The sequence below is a fragment of the Falco biarmicus genome, chromosome 11 (assembly GCF_023638135.1).
Source record: "Falco biarmicus isolate bFalBia1 chromosome 11, bFalBia1.pri, whole genome shotgun sequence".
NCBI lineage: Eukaryota > Metazoa > Chordata > Aves > Falconiformes > Falconidae > Falco > Falco biarmicus.
In genome coordinates this window covers 11,420,458-11,433,786 of record NC_079298.1, presented here as the reverse complement: position 1 = coordinate 11,433,786, position 13,329 = coordinate 11,420,458, and the positions used below count along the sequence as shown (strand labels likewise).

General features: G+C 39.3%; 1 protein-coding gene across 2 annotated transcripts in view; it reads right to left on the bottom strand.

Annotated features, from left to right (window-relative positions):
- Positions 1-13,329, bottom strand: part of LOC130156627 (BEN domain-containing protein 5) — a 965,146-nt gene that overhangs the window by 149,026 nt on the left and 802,791 nt on the right. The gene's annotated exons all lie outside the window — the stretch shown is intronic.

Genomic DNA, 13,329 nt, shown 5'->3' with positions numbered 1-13,329 from the left:
GTATTATTCATTCAGCTCTAGTCATCCATTCTGTAACTAAAGCCTATCTGCCTAAAATATCCCCACTGGATCCATTAGTTACTACACCTTTCTTTAAGCTGTTAGGCAGCTGCTGTGTTCTTCTCACAGGATTCCTGTTCTCGAGCGCAGGCTCTGGATCACACAGTAACAAAATGCAAATAAGCAGTGGAGAATCCTGTCTACAGGATTATTTGGCATTACTATTTTAGCAGGAGATATGCCAGGAAATCAAGGGATGTAGCCTATACCTTTATGTGTTATCACACAAAAGACAACATAATGGCCTCCACTGAGGATAATTCTCTTTTATCTAGGGAAATCATATAGTTCATATAGGCTTTCCTCTTCCCATTCAAAATAGAGTTTTACATCTTTTTTTTTTTTTTTTTTTGCAATTTAGTGATACTGTATGACACTGCACGCTACCTCCATGGAAGTTCAGGTAGCCTCAAGCACCACAACTGCAGGAATGCAGAAGTACACAGGATAATCAGAAGGGAAGATCAGAGCTTTGGTTTAGGCAGAACAACTACTATTGTTTGTCCACAAATCTGATAGTGCAAATCCAGCCATCACACAGCCATCCCCTTCCACTTTATTCTGGGAATAGTACAAAAGACTGTCAGAGGGCAGTAGCAGCAGCTGTGTTCTTTGCTGCTGCACAGGAACTCATATATAAAAGCAGCCATACAGAGATCCCTGGATGTTGGGAGCACAGGATGTTTAAGAAAACAATGCAAGCAAAAGCACAAATATGAACAATGTTTCCCCAAGTAATAGCATCCCTACTTTTGTCAGCTTCTAGATCTCCCAACTCTGGGGACAGCATTAATAGCCTTTGACAGATTACTTCTTGTTTCTCTGTTTTTGATAACTTTAATATATTTTACTTTTTTTTTTTTTTTTTTTTTTTTTTTTTAGGAATTTATTCCTCCTCAGATATCTCTCTTCCAAGCTGAAGGGCTATACAAATTTTTTTCATACACAAATAATTTAGATCTTCTTGTCTTCTTTCTTCTTTCCCCTTCTCCAGATAATCCTTATTCACTTATTTCTGAAATAAGGTTGTCAGTGTTGTACGCTTTTCCCAAGATACAGGTAAACATATGAAGTCCCATAGTGATGAATCTAACACTGTCTTTGCCTTCTTGAGCACAGCTGGTCATTAATAGGGTATTTTGAAAGCTATCTCACAAGCTTCTTTCTGAAGTGGTATTGTATTACTAACTGGCACTAGATTTCTCATTTTCTGATTCTTGATTTGACATCCTTCTTCATCACAAAGACACACAAGTGTCTTTGCATTTGTTGACACAGGACTTCATCTGCCATTTAATCACTTAGTACTATAAGATCTTTTGGTGGTGCAACTTTGACTGCACCAAATAATTGTATACCATCAGAAAAATCCATTAATTCTTTCTACTGAATAACCTACGAGTATTTTAAATAAACCCAAGGAATCTGCACATGTAACTTTCACCCAATGTGAAAACTCACTTTTAACTTCATTTGTCTTTAATCCTAGGGAAGGATGCCCATGTCATCCAGTGACAACTTGGATTCTTCATTTGTTTAAAATCATTTAGTTAGCAACTTTTCAAAGCTTTTCAGAAATTCAAAGTAGGCAACAGGTAGTAGATTGCCTTTATCTTCATGTTTGTCAATTCCTCCAAAAAGGCTAACAGTTGTATAAGGCACAAATTCCTCTTCCAAAATGATACCTACCGTTAAACCACTGTTATTTGTGTTATCTGACTTGTCCCTTATAAAGAGCGGCTCTAATTTGGGAATTCCCTCTAGGCTCCTCACAGTGAACACCAAAGCAAATAATTCATTTAGCTTTTCTGCAAAGACCTTATTTTCCTTGAGCACTTCTTTTACATCTTGATCATCTATCAACCTTATAAACCTTCAGGCAGGCTTCTTGCCTCTGATGTGTTTGAAAAAAGTTTTTATTATTAGTTTTTATGCCTTTAGCAAGTTATTCTTCAAAATTGTTTTTGTCCTCTATTATTATGGTTTTGCATTTAACTTGCCAGAGTGTACTGGGGTTTTTTCCTTAGTTCATTTGGGCAAGACTTCAAAGGGTGTCCTTTAATGCTAATGGACTTCTTCATTCTAATAATCCCCTTTGCTAACTTCTCATGCAACCTTTATAAAGTTGCGGAGTTTTTCAACTAGGGGTAATATGCTTACTCTCTCTAACGGTAAAGCTGCAAAAATGCTTTCCTATAATGGTGGTTTTATATAGCTGCCATGTCACCTGAAACTGTTATTTTGTTCTGTTTTGCCCTTTTAGCTACGCCTTTAGTTTTCTTTTCCATTTTATGTTTGCCTCCTTTCAGAAGTGCCAGTCTAAGGATATTTTGGCTTTTGTATTCCACCAGGAATGATGAATTTGAGCAGGTTTATATTTGCTATTACAGAATGATTCTTTGACAGGTACATCTTCAATCAAGACTTAATCCTTGCTCGGGGATAAATAAAAATATCTACTCTTCTCTTTTGGTCTCTTTCATTTCCTGTTTCAAGACGACGTCATCTTTAAAGTGTATAAATGCAGTTTCTACATTACATGTAAGCATGACACTTAATCAGTCCCCGTCATTACATTCTTTGAGCCCTCACTGCTTCTTCGGTAATTCTGAGCATGACATCATAAAAATACTTATTGTTATCATCCCATTTTGGCATGAAACCTTAACGCATAAAGATTGTGAGTTTGTTCAGTACTTGTTGATACAATTCTGCCCCCCTGCCTTTTTTATTTTTTTCTTTTTCCTTCTTTGCTTCTGAGCTTTCTTTTAACTACAGTGTCACTCCTCCACTGGCTTGGTTTCCTTTGCTATTCACAAGTAATTTTACACTGCTATTCCAGTGCTCACTGATTGAGATGCTATTATGTCAATATCCTCATTTAAAACCAGCATTTCACTTTACCCATCTTCATTGCATACATTGGGCTAATTGTCCACTGGCTGGGTAAGCTATTACAGCTATCTTGCACCAGTAGAATAGCATGAACAGACATAGTTAGGTCAAACACTTGGCCAGCTGTCTGTAAATCATTTTTGAATACTAAGAGCTCTTTTGTATTAAATAGAAAAGCTCTGGCAGTGACTTTGCCCCTGTGTCTTAAAAGGCAAATGCAATCCCAGGCGGAAAATTGAGGTACATGAACAAAGGGCATGTTCCCAATGCTGTCTGAAGTAGGAAAAATAAAATGGATCAGCTCATTCCAGGCATTTCCACTTGTATCCTGTGAGAAGCCCCATCTCTAAGAAGCTCTGGCAAGAGCCAGCTGGAATTGACTGCTGCGCACAGGAGCTCATTCTCCTCAATGCTCATCAGTTCAAATGCAGCCATTGACTGAAGCAGACTTGTCAGTGACCTTGGTTCGGACCCAGTTTATAGAAGCACTTGGGGGAGGAGCAGAAGCAAAGGGGGAATTTTTCATAAGTGGGTAAAAATATATCTCAAACTTTGTGTCTCACTGAAAAAGAGATGGGGAGGAGAAACATGAAAACAGTATTAATAAGGAGGAGCTTAAACATGTCTTCCCATCCAGACTCAGGGAAACTCTCAACACAGCACTAAATGTCAGCCACTCCCCGATTAATGCTACCTAAAATAAAATTTAAAAAAAGCCTCTCTTTCCAATGCAGATACTAAAAAAGGAATTCGATAACATCACAGCTGTAAGAATCACAGAAAGTAGAAGCAGAAAGAAGATGCAAGAGAGTGAGAAAAGAATCCATACTGAACCTCTCTTGTACACTCAGACCAAGAAAAAAATCTGTGTATTCTATAAAGGGAATATTTTCCTCCATTGACAAGGGGTAAATTCTTTGAAGAGATGGCTCTGATTCATCAGCAGGGTGCTGGCAGATGCCCCTAGAAAAATAGAGAACATGGCTGTACATCTTCAAAAAACTATTTTAGGAGACACAATTTCCTCAGAGGGATATTTGAGTTGTGTTCAGCCCCCTAGGCATGTCCCAGGAAAATACAACCATGTTTTGATGGTAGAGAGGGTACTAAAGCTTTGATAGATAATATTTTGATCCAAGGTAAAAGCGAGGAGTTTGACTAAAGGCCCTAAAGAGCTGTGGAAAGACAGAGCTGCTGAGCTAAAACTAAGAAAGCAACAACGCAAGTTCCATGTAATAGCAATAAAACACCTGGAAGAAAAGATAAGGTGTACAGTAGATCACTGCAAAGTGGAGGTCATAACTAACATGTCTGCCCCAAACAAAAAGCAGCAGTACAAAGAATTCTCAGAATGGCAAACTACGGGGAAAAGAAACAAACGTGAGTGTGATTTAGATGTTTAGAGCAGCAACCTGCAAATGCTACTGCACACAGATACCCGGAGTCACAGGACACAAATATTAATAAAGTGTCTGAGAAACTGAAAGAGCTAACTAAAGGGGTACTTATCTAGAGATATGATAGTGAGCCACACACTAATTTCTCTACAGTGCTTCAAACAGGTGCCTGAGTGTAATGGACAACAGCTTAGATTAGAAGCATCAGGTACAAACAAAAACTGACCATCACTGTGCTGAAAAAAAAGATTTTGGCTGTAGTCTGTGGGATTAAAATGCTTCATTCTTCTTTAGGAGATTAATTTTAGCCGAAACTGTCCTATTCTAGATACAAACATTACCAAATGAGGATAGCAAAAATACGCAACCAACTAAAGAAACCACAACCTGTATCAACAGATTACTACTACAAGTGGTATGATTAGCATGTTGAGTACAAACAGAGAGAAATTTGGTAGCTGTAGACACATTCTGTGGACAGTCTAGAGTATTTAACAAAAGTATAGCAAAGCATCGTCCAGATCTAGATTATGAACATATCAGTGTGATCAAAACAAAACCAAACCAACCAAGAAGCCTGTCTAATTTAGCTGAAATGTGGCTTACAATTCCCAAATTATAAATTTGCCTTTGCAAAAAATAAGGCTATTAGCAGAGGGTGGCCTGAACAACACACCCCTTCCATGACTGTCACTTTAAGAAGTTTACAGTTCCAGGTAGGACTGCATCTAACAGTGTCAATAATTCTCAAGATGTTATCAAAGGAATTATGTATTCACTTTTATATGTGTGTGTATATATATATAGATATATGAGTATATACATGTAGGCAGTTTACATGCTGAAAACAAATCAAAGAGAAGGGACAAAGATCATAGATTGATTGGAGATTAGAAGGAAATCTGTAGAGGTTATTGAGTGCATTTGACTGCCTCAAAAGGGAATTAACTCTGTCTAAACGCTTCCCAACAAATACCTGTTGTAAAACCTTCCAATGGTAAAGATTCAGCACCTCCTGCAAATAATCTATTCTAGTGCCAAACTAGCTCTGCTGTTAGCAAGTTTTTCATAATATTGTGTGTGTTCAAAGGGCTGTGGGAAGGAAGCTGTTAAGATCAGAAGCTGCTTTATCTAGCAGAAACATAGAACATATTAGTAGATCAAGAAAAGGAGGTTTACTTGAGAACAAACTGGAATTAGATTTGTTAAAACTGAGCGAAAGAAACTGAGGAATTCTTAACTGTTACTCCCTCTCTCACAAGATCGCTTATTAGAAAATACCACTGCTAACAAACTGATCATGCACATTACATTTATTTCTGTCAGCAGATACCCAATGCATTCATATTTGACAACAAAAAGAGTTTAATGGGGATACCTGTAAATAGTCTATATGAAGTATAATGTGAGCTCAAACATTAGTAACTCTTACTATGCTAGTTCCAACACTAAGGTAGGAGATAGAGTAAAAATCCTAAGTGCCTACTAAGCAAAAGCTGCAGAATCAGACACCGATGAGTATGTTGCATTGTTAAATCGCACCCTAGCACCAGTGAAAGAAAGATTGCCCTTACTATTGTTTTGTTCAACACAGAACCTAAATAAGAACTATATTTGCCATACTAAAAAGTTACACTTCAGTCAACAGGGACTGGACTTGCAAGACAGGAGCTGTGCAGGGCATTTCTGAAATATCAACAAACTGGCACAAACAAAAACACTGCTACAGAAAGCAGCCACAGGGTTAGCATAGTTGAACACATACTGCATAAGAAGAGGTAGTATCTCTTCTAATTTCAGAAGAAGAGAAATAAGAGGCAGCATGCTGGCCATTTTGCCTGAGAAGAACTCGGAATAACATGTACTATATTTGGTTGAGAATTATTGGCAAAAAATTATGCATGATGATAGCTGTTTTCACGTCTGAGTGAAAACCATCAGGTACAAATGACAGCCCAGGATATCTAAGGGACTATCTGAACATCACTTCCTAGTAGGTTGTTAAAATTCAGTATTTGTGTTAACAAAGATTATTTAGTACTATTGTGTTGTTTAGCTAAGGAAGGAAGTCTAAGAGCTCTGCTAACAGAAGAAGGGAGTGAGGTAGCATGTTATGCTACAGATCTCATTACCCTATGTTAATCTGTTATGACTCCATATACCAGATGATACAGACCTCAGCTGACTTGTTTGGCTCTGAGTGATTTTTGAGCAATACCAAACCCCAACCTACAGCCCTTCCAAACATTTATTAACATCCAAACTGGCTTCAGCTGGAATAAGGATCAGCTTATAATTTTCCCGTGAAATATATTCCATTTTGATGCTCCAACTTATAACAGCAGCAGGGGAGATAATGAGGGAAAAGAAGAACTTTTGATCAGAAAACAATTGTTTCCAGTCATTCAAATGTTAGATTAAATAATACTACTTGTGGGCTTATACTGTAAGAAGCCAAAGTGTACAATTTTGTTGTGAAACCCTTGCAAAATCTGTTATTATAGTTTATTTGTCAACTACCCAGTAGCACATTGATGATAATACTAATAGCATCATTTCACAACTTGAGCGGAAGTAGAGCCTCTAAGACTGACAAAATATGCAGGCCTGACAAAAATAAAATTTATGTCATGCTCCAGCAAAATAAATGCATCTTGGAGACCAACTGCGTTTTTCTTAATGTTGAGTTGTCTGGTGAAGAATGTAACACTGCCAAAGGCAGAGAGGATGGGAGGTCACTAAAGCAATGCTGCCATTATGGATAGTTGCAAGCTGTAAAATATCAGTTACAGGTTTCTAAGTCATCATCACATGACCTAGTTTTCCATGGAACCAAAATGCTTCCCTCAAAATATGGCACTGCCTTTGTAACCAGGAATACTAGAAAAACAAAGATACTGATTTCCATCACTGCCAAAGCTCAGGCTAATGAAGAAAGTTGGAGGTTGGATGTGCAGCCCATGGAGCACTCCCGCAATGCCACACATTGAACATGGCTCCTGCACAGTCAAAACTACTACTATACTTGATAGTACACTCTAGATGCTGCTGCTGAAGGCTGAGAAAAGAATTGGCTTGAACAACAGCTTTGGCAGTAGACAGCCTAAACAGTGTCTGAAGACAACATTGGGCAGTCAGAGCAGCATGCAGGAGAGCAGCGACTAGGAGCCTTTGTCAAGCATTAACACCTGAATTATGCCTTTGAAAGAGATGTAGAGTGGCCTGGAGTGGTAAGAACACGTGTAATCTCCTGACAGGGATGAACAAAGCTCAGTACCAGAATGGAAGAAATAGAAGGTGAAAAGAAAGTCTGTGAGCACAGGGAAGGGCTGAGCCTGTACTCGTTGGCAATGATGATGGGAAAACCTAGAGAAACCACTTAGCTGAGTAATACAGTCAGCTCTAATGAGTTACGTATTTTCAGGGAGACAATGTTTCCCTTCAGCTGGCTACACTAACCTACTTCACACACCACTCAACATTCAACTCCCCCTGCTTTCTAGTACCTGGGTTTACCAGCAGAGAAAGCAACAAGCTGGAACTCAGAGATCAAATCAGGACTTCTCCCTAGGCCAGGCTACCTCTGCAGTAGTGAAGGTGCATGATGTACTGAGGGGAGCCAGCCCTAGTGAAGGATATCCTTCTGCCTCTAAAGAAGGGTCTAGAGACAGGTGATAACACAGAACCAGAACAATGTATGTTCAAGATGTTTGGAAGAAAGTAGATACAGTCTCTTTATGGAAAGGAATGTAGTTACCTGCTGAAGAATCCAGAGTTACATTGACTTATTGGATGAATGTGAATTCATCTGTAGTCTTACTACTTGCACACCGAAGCCTACCTGGATCAAAAACAAGGCCTCCTCAGAGACAGAAAAATTGGAAACATATGCTTCTGTTTAAGTCTAAGCCTGCACATAGGATCTTAAAAAATCTTCTGAAAAACATAAAAGGTATCACTCAGCCTTAAATATCTCCCCCCTCATGCCTCCAGTATTATGTTTACTCATCCTTTCTTATTATTAATTCTGTTGTCAGCAGATACCCACAAAGCCCACAGGCAGTGTCTCTTTCCCTCCCTCACACCAGTCCACAGCAATAGCAGATTGTCACCCTCTATCAGTTAATTCATCAGCTCTTGTGGCAGATGTCTGTGTCGTGGATCTAAAGGTTCCAGCCCAGCAGATGACTCAAAATTCAGCACACTGGGGCTTCATTTCAGCTGTATGTTTTGCTTTGAATCAAGGAAAACTTTCATGCAGAATATTATTAAAAGTATGCAAAGGCTGCAACATCAAGCACTCCAAAGTCAGGGATGGAAACAGAAAAGTTGCCTATGTAGAAATAATTTAAAACTTTGGTATATGTGTGCATGACAAAGGAGATTATAATTAATGAGCATGCCCCAAGTGAGTGTTTTTTTGTTTTCTTTTCTTTTTGTTCTGGTCTCCAGCTCATTCAGGGCACAATGTGAAGAATGCCTAACACAGGAATCATTTGCATGTAGGACTACAGCTTCAGTGACAACAGGAGGTGGAAAACAGGCAGAACAGAAGAAGGATGGATGCAAGAAGATGAAGTACAGTGCTCCAATGAGAGTGCCTGGGAGCACTGCATCCCATCTTTGCATTTTCATTGAAGGAGGGCAAATCATTTGAAAAAGATTCTTCCCAAGTGGTCAGTTGCTGCCTATTCCTTGTCTTCTAGGTTCTAAGAGCTCCAAACGATAGAAATATTCTATCCCAATCTTCCTTGGAGAAGGAAGGGGTAGAAATGAGACACTGAATATATCAAGCTTTGGTAAATGACATGAAACACATCTGATCACAGGCATCTTAAACCATCTGTCTCAAATGAGCAGGTACTTCTGATCATAACTTTGACTGCCTGTTTCCTATCCATACAAGGATAACTTATTTGTCTCTCACAGGGGTCTCCCCCCTCCTCCCTGCCCCCAAATTAATTAACATTTCTGAAATGCTCCCAGGGTATAGCAATGAGGAAAATAATAAAAAAAAAAACAAACCCCCAAAAAAACCCACGAGGAGATTAACGGTTCTAGCCTCAGAGAAGGATCTGAATAGCACACAGTAAATACAGGACAGGTCTGCACAATGAACGGTGAAGCTAAAAGAAAACACTGAATAGCTGCTTATTATGTGAAAGTTTTCCATTTGGAGAACTTAATGAGGCAGGGGTCTAGCTGAGAGAATAACACGAACCCCTATGATTAAAGACCGTATCACAATGTACATACTCAAGGGGACTGAGCTGACGCTGAACATGCTACCTAAGTTCACTCATTAAGTCTGTTTTAAAGAGTGCATTTCTTGTCAGGAAAGGTGCTGGATGGCCACATGAAACCTGTCCAACAACCAAGCAGTTATGCTGCTCTCTGTCTCTCAGGCTTCATGTTACCCCAGAGGTAAGGACTGTTTGATCTCTGTAGACCATCCATGTCCTGAGCTTGCCAGTGCTGAGCACTTACTCCCAGTCAAACATTAAAGCACCTGCTTAACCATAAGCACACAAGGAACATTGATGAATCAAATCAGATTGTTCACGTTTAAATCTAGCTGCACTTATACGCTTTATTAGATTCCTTACCTAGGCTACAGACATTGGTTCTCCAAACAGCTCTCTCTGTGAAGAGTGTTGTCATGCCCAAGCAGAACTTCCCAGCCCCACAGTTCAACTGTTGGAATGGTTCATATGAACATCCTTTGACGTACTTTAGACAAAAGTCAGCTGAGTTGGTTTAAAAAATACATTCATGTTCTGAGCTAATTCCGTGAACATGCTCCAGCATAGATAGGGGAACCATTTACACATATCATCTGGTGGAGAGGTAGGGAGGCAGTGATGTCTGACATATGGAGGGAAAGGTACTTCAGAACAGAAACATCTTCAGCCAACAGCAGCTGATCTAAAAGAGCAAGTCTTTCACTTCAGTCTGATCTGCAAGACTGACACCACTAGAAACAGCTGAGAATATCCCCTCACTTCACACAGACCAACACAATGACAGTGACTTACCATCAAGAGTGATTGTTTCAAAAATCAGTGACATGGAGATCAAAAGCTTCCTATCGTTCTCCTATTTCTTGATCCATCTACTCCCTTCTAAAGATGATATAGTTGTAACAGAATTTGAAACGCTTTAAAAATAAAGCGAGTGCACTTTGTAAAACCCAGAACAGAGAACCACAGGTGCTTTGGTTTCTTTCTATACAGTAACTACAGTAAACACTTAGCTTTGGACCACTCAGTGCTGGAATCACTGTAGCTATGACATTGTCTGTACGCCTCAAACCACTTCACTTATTACTGCGTCAGTCATCTCCCCCCCGCTCCAGAATGAACGTTTTTCAAAGGATACAGCTTATCTTCCATACTGCAGCAGCAGAAGAAAAATCATCCTATACAGCAATATTTAAAATGTGGTTTTATGCTCTTATGGCAGCTAATTTTCCTTAAATGATTTAAGGGAATGAATACATCTAAAAGGCCTGCACTGAGCCATTCTGCAATGGCAACATGAAGCTGAACTACCTCTGCTTTAAACAATCCAATCTCTTGTGGACAGCTTCTCACAGCAGATCTTGTCTAGAATGGGGGGGATGAAGGTTGTTTTTTATTACGTTCTTTTGCAGGGAACTTTATTTTGCATTTTATTTCATTTCACATTCCCCAGTGTGGGGAGACTTCAAGTGAGGAGAAGGTGGCAGGACAGATGTGTTCATAATCCCTGATCTGTCGCAGTTTGACAAGAGCAACTGGTTCACCTATGCATGCAGCCAACCATCTATCATGTATTGCTCATCTAAAAGTTACACTCTACACCTGGAGAGTAGTTAAAATCTTTAGCAGCCTGAAGTGATTCAAAGCAGGTTTTTATTCTTGCACTCTGTCAGGAGGAGAGGGGTGTTTTTTTTTAGCTCAAGAACTTAACAAAAACAGTCACTGCTAAAGCAGGACAGCACACATACAGTCCCATACCATCTCTCTGAGGCACCTCGGATGTTTTCCTCTTTTGTCCCAGCACTTTGGATATGGCCTGTTCACACAAATATTACTGGGATCAGGGAGACTAGGGATCTGGTATTGCCTGAAAAAAAACAATAATCCCATATACTGCATTATACTGCTGAGGGTCTCTAAAACTGGCAGAAAGGCTGGTATTGGCTAGGGGATGATAAAACCAGACAAGAAGGCTTTTTTGTTGAGCAGCTAATTCAATGAGAAAGGGGACTCTGAAGAGTCACCTGAACTTTGCTGGTGGTTTAATTAAAAAAAAAAAAAAGATGCCTAAATAGCATTTAAAAAATAATAATAATTAAATAACCTTGAAAATTAAATATTACACTTGTGTTTGAAAGGCTCCTTTTTCTTTCCTTCGTAAGGAAATGAACTGGAACTGGTTTGTCTCAGGTTGATCGCTGGGGAGGGCGGGGGGGGGTAGACACAGAGATAGAGGAAAAATAATTTCCATTTCAGACCAACATTTCAAACATTTCTTTTGATTTTTCACTTTAGACACCACAGAAAATAAATTCATTCTTTGCACATAGGGCAGCTGGAAACTACCAGAGTTTTCAAAGCTTCCCAGGAATGGGAAAAAGCTGAAAAGAATTTTTTACCCCTAATATTAGCTTTATATTACTGACAGTGACTTTTAATATGCCAGGATTTGTTGCTTTACTAGCCAGAAGCATTTCCCTACACCCAACCTTCTTCTTATGTTTAGGAACCTCTATCCTTGGAAAAAACCCTTTCTTCTCAAAGCAGCCTGCACGCTTTCCATCATCTAGAAGGCAAATTGTCTTGCTGTTTGGGGTAGGAAACAGAGGAAAGACCAGGGCTGGTTGTAAAGCTTCTTTCTGTACTTTTCATCATCATCAGTCTAATATAATAGGGCTGAGGAGCCTTGGTCACAGGCACACAGTGCTAGGTGCTGCACCAACAGGACAGAAAGAGAAATTTTTGTGCCAAACAATTAGCAGTCTAAGAAAATATTTTCCAAGCAACTGGATTCCACTTCATACATAAGGACCTCATCTGTTAACCTATCTTCCTTGTATCCAAACCCCCTTTTGCACAGGTATTACTACTAGCTGGAAGATAAAAAGTCCAATTAAGATGTATTGGGAGAAGCAGGAGTTAAATTAAAGGAGCTCTTATCCTATGCATGATGTAGCCACAGGTAAGAACCTCTTTCTTTATTAGCAAGGCAAACCAGGCTCTTTTTCACACTCAGAAAGATTAAAAGAAAAATCAGAAGCAAACTGAAATTTTAGGGAATTAAAGAGCCAAATGCCATCTCTGTAATGGGAAGTAAAAAGAAAGAACAAATACTAGAAATTCCATAGAGAAGAAATAATCATCTATAAAATGCTTCTTTTTTTTTTTTTTTTTGGCTGTGATTTTTTCCTACCCATCTCCATCTTTTTTCAGCAGTTTTTCTTAGGTGCCACGTTCAATAATCCTTCTGCACTTTGATGTCAAACATTCAATAGCTGTCTGCCTCCCTCCCACTCCTCCATATTCTCTGCAGTACATCTCCTCTGATTAGCTAAGATTTCATCTTCAAGAACACCTCTGCTTCTCTGAGTGGGCATAAGTGTGTGCATGTGTGTTCATGTAATATTTGCAAATATTATCCTTCTCCTGCTCTATATGCTACATAGCAACCCCTGCCGGAGATCTGGATTCAGTAATTCAATGCCATTTAGGAATTCAGTTGGGGGGGGTCTGCTGTTTTGAATCTAGATCAGAACATCATGAAAACAGCTCGACTGAATTTAGGCCCTGCTTTCAGAATTATTCCATATTTAATCTGGACTAAACTTCATTTCACTTGCTTTCTCCACTCTGATGCTTCCTGTGACAGAAGATGCAAATATTCCCTGATCTCATGTGGCGGGGGTGGTGATTGCTTACTTGTCTCTTATTTTGGTTTACCACTGGATTAAGCTACA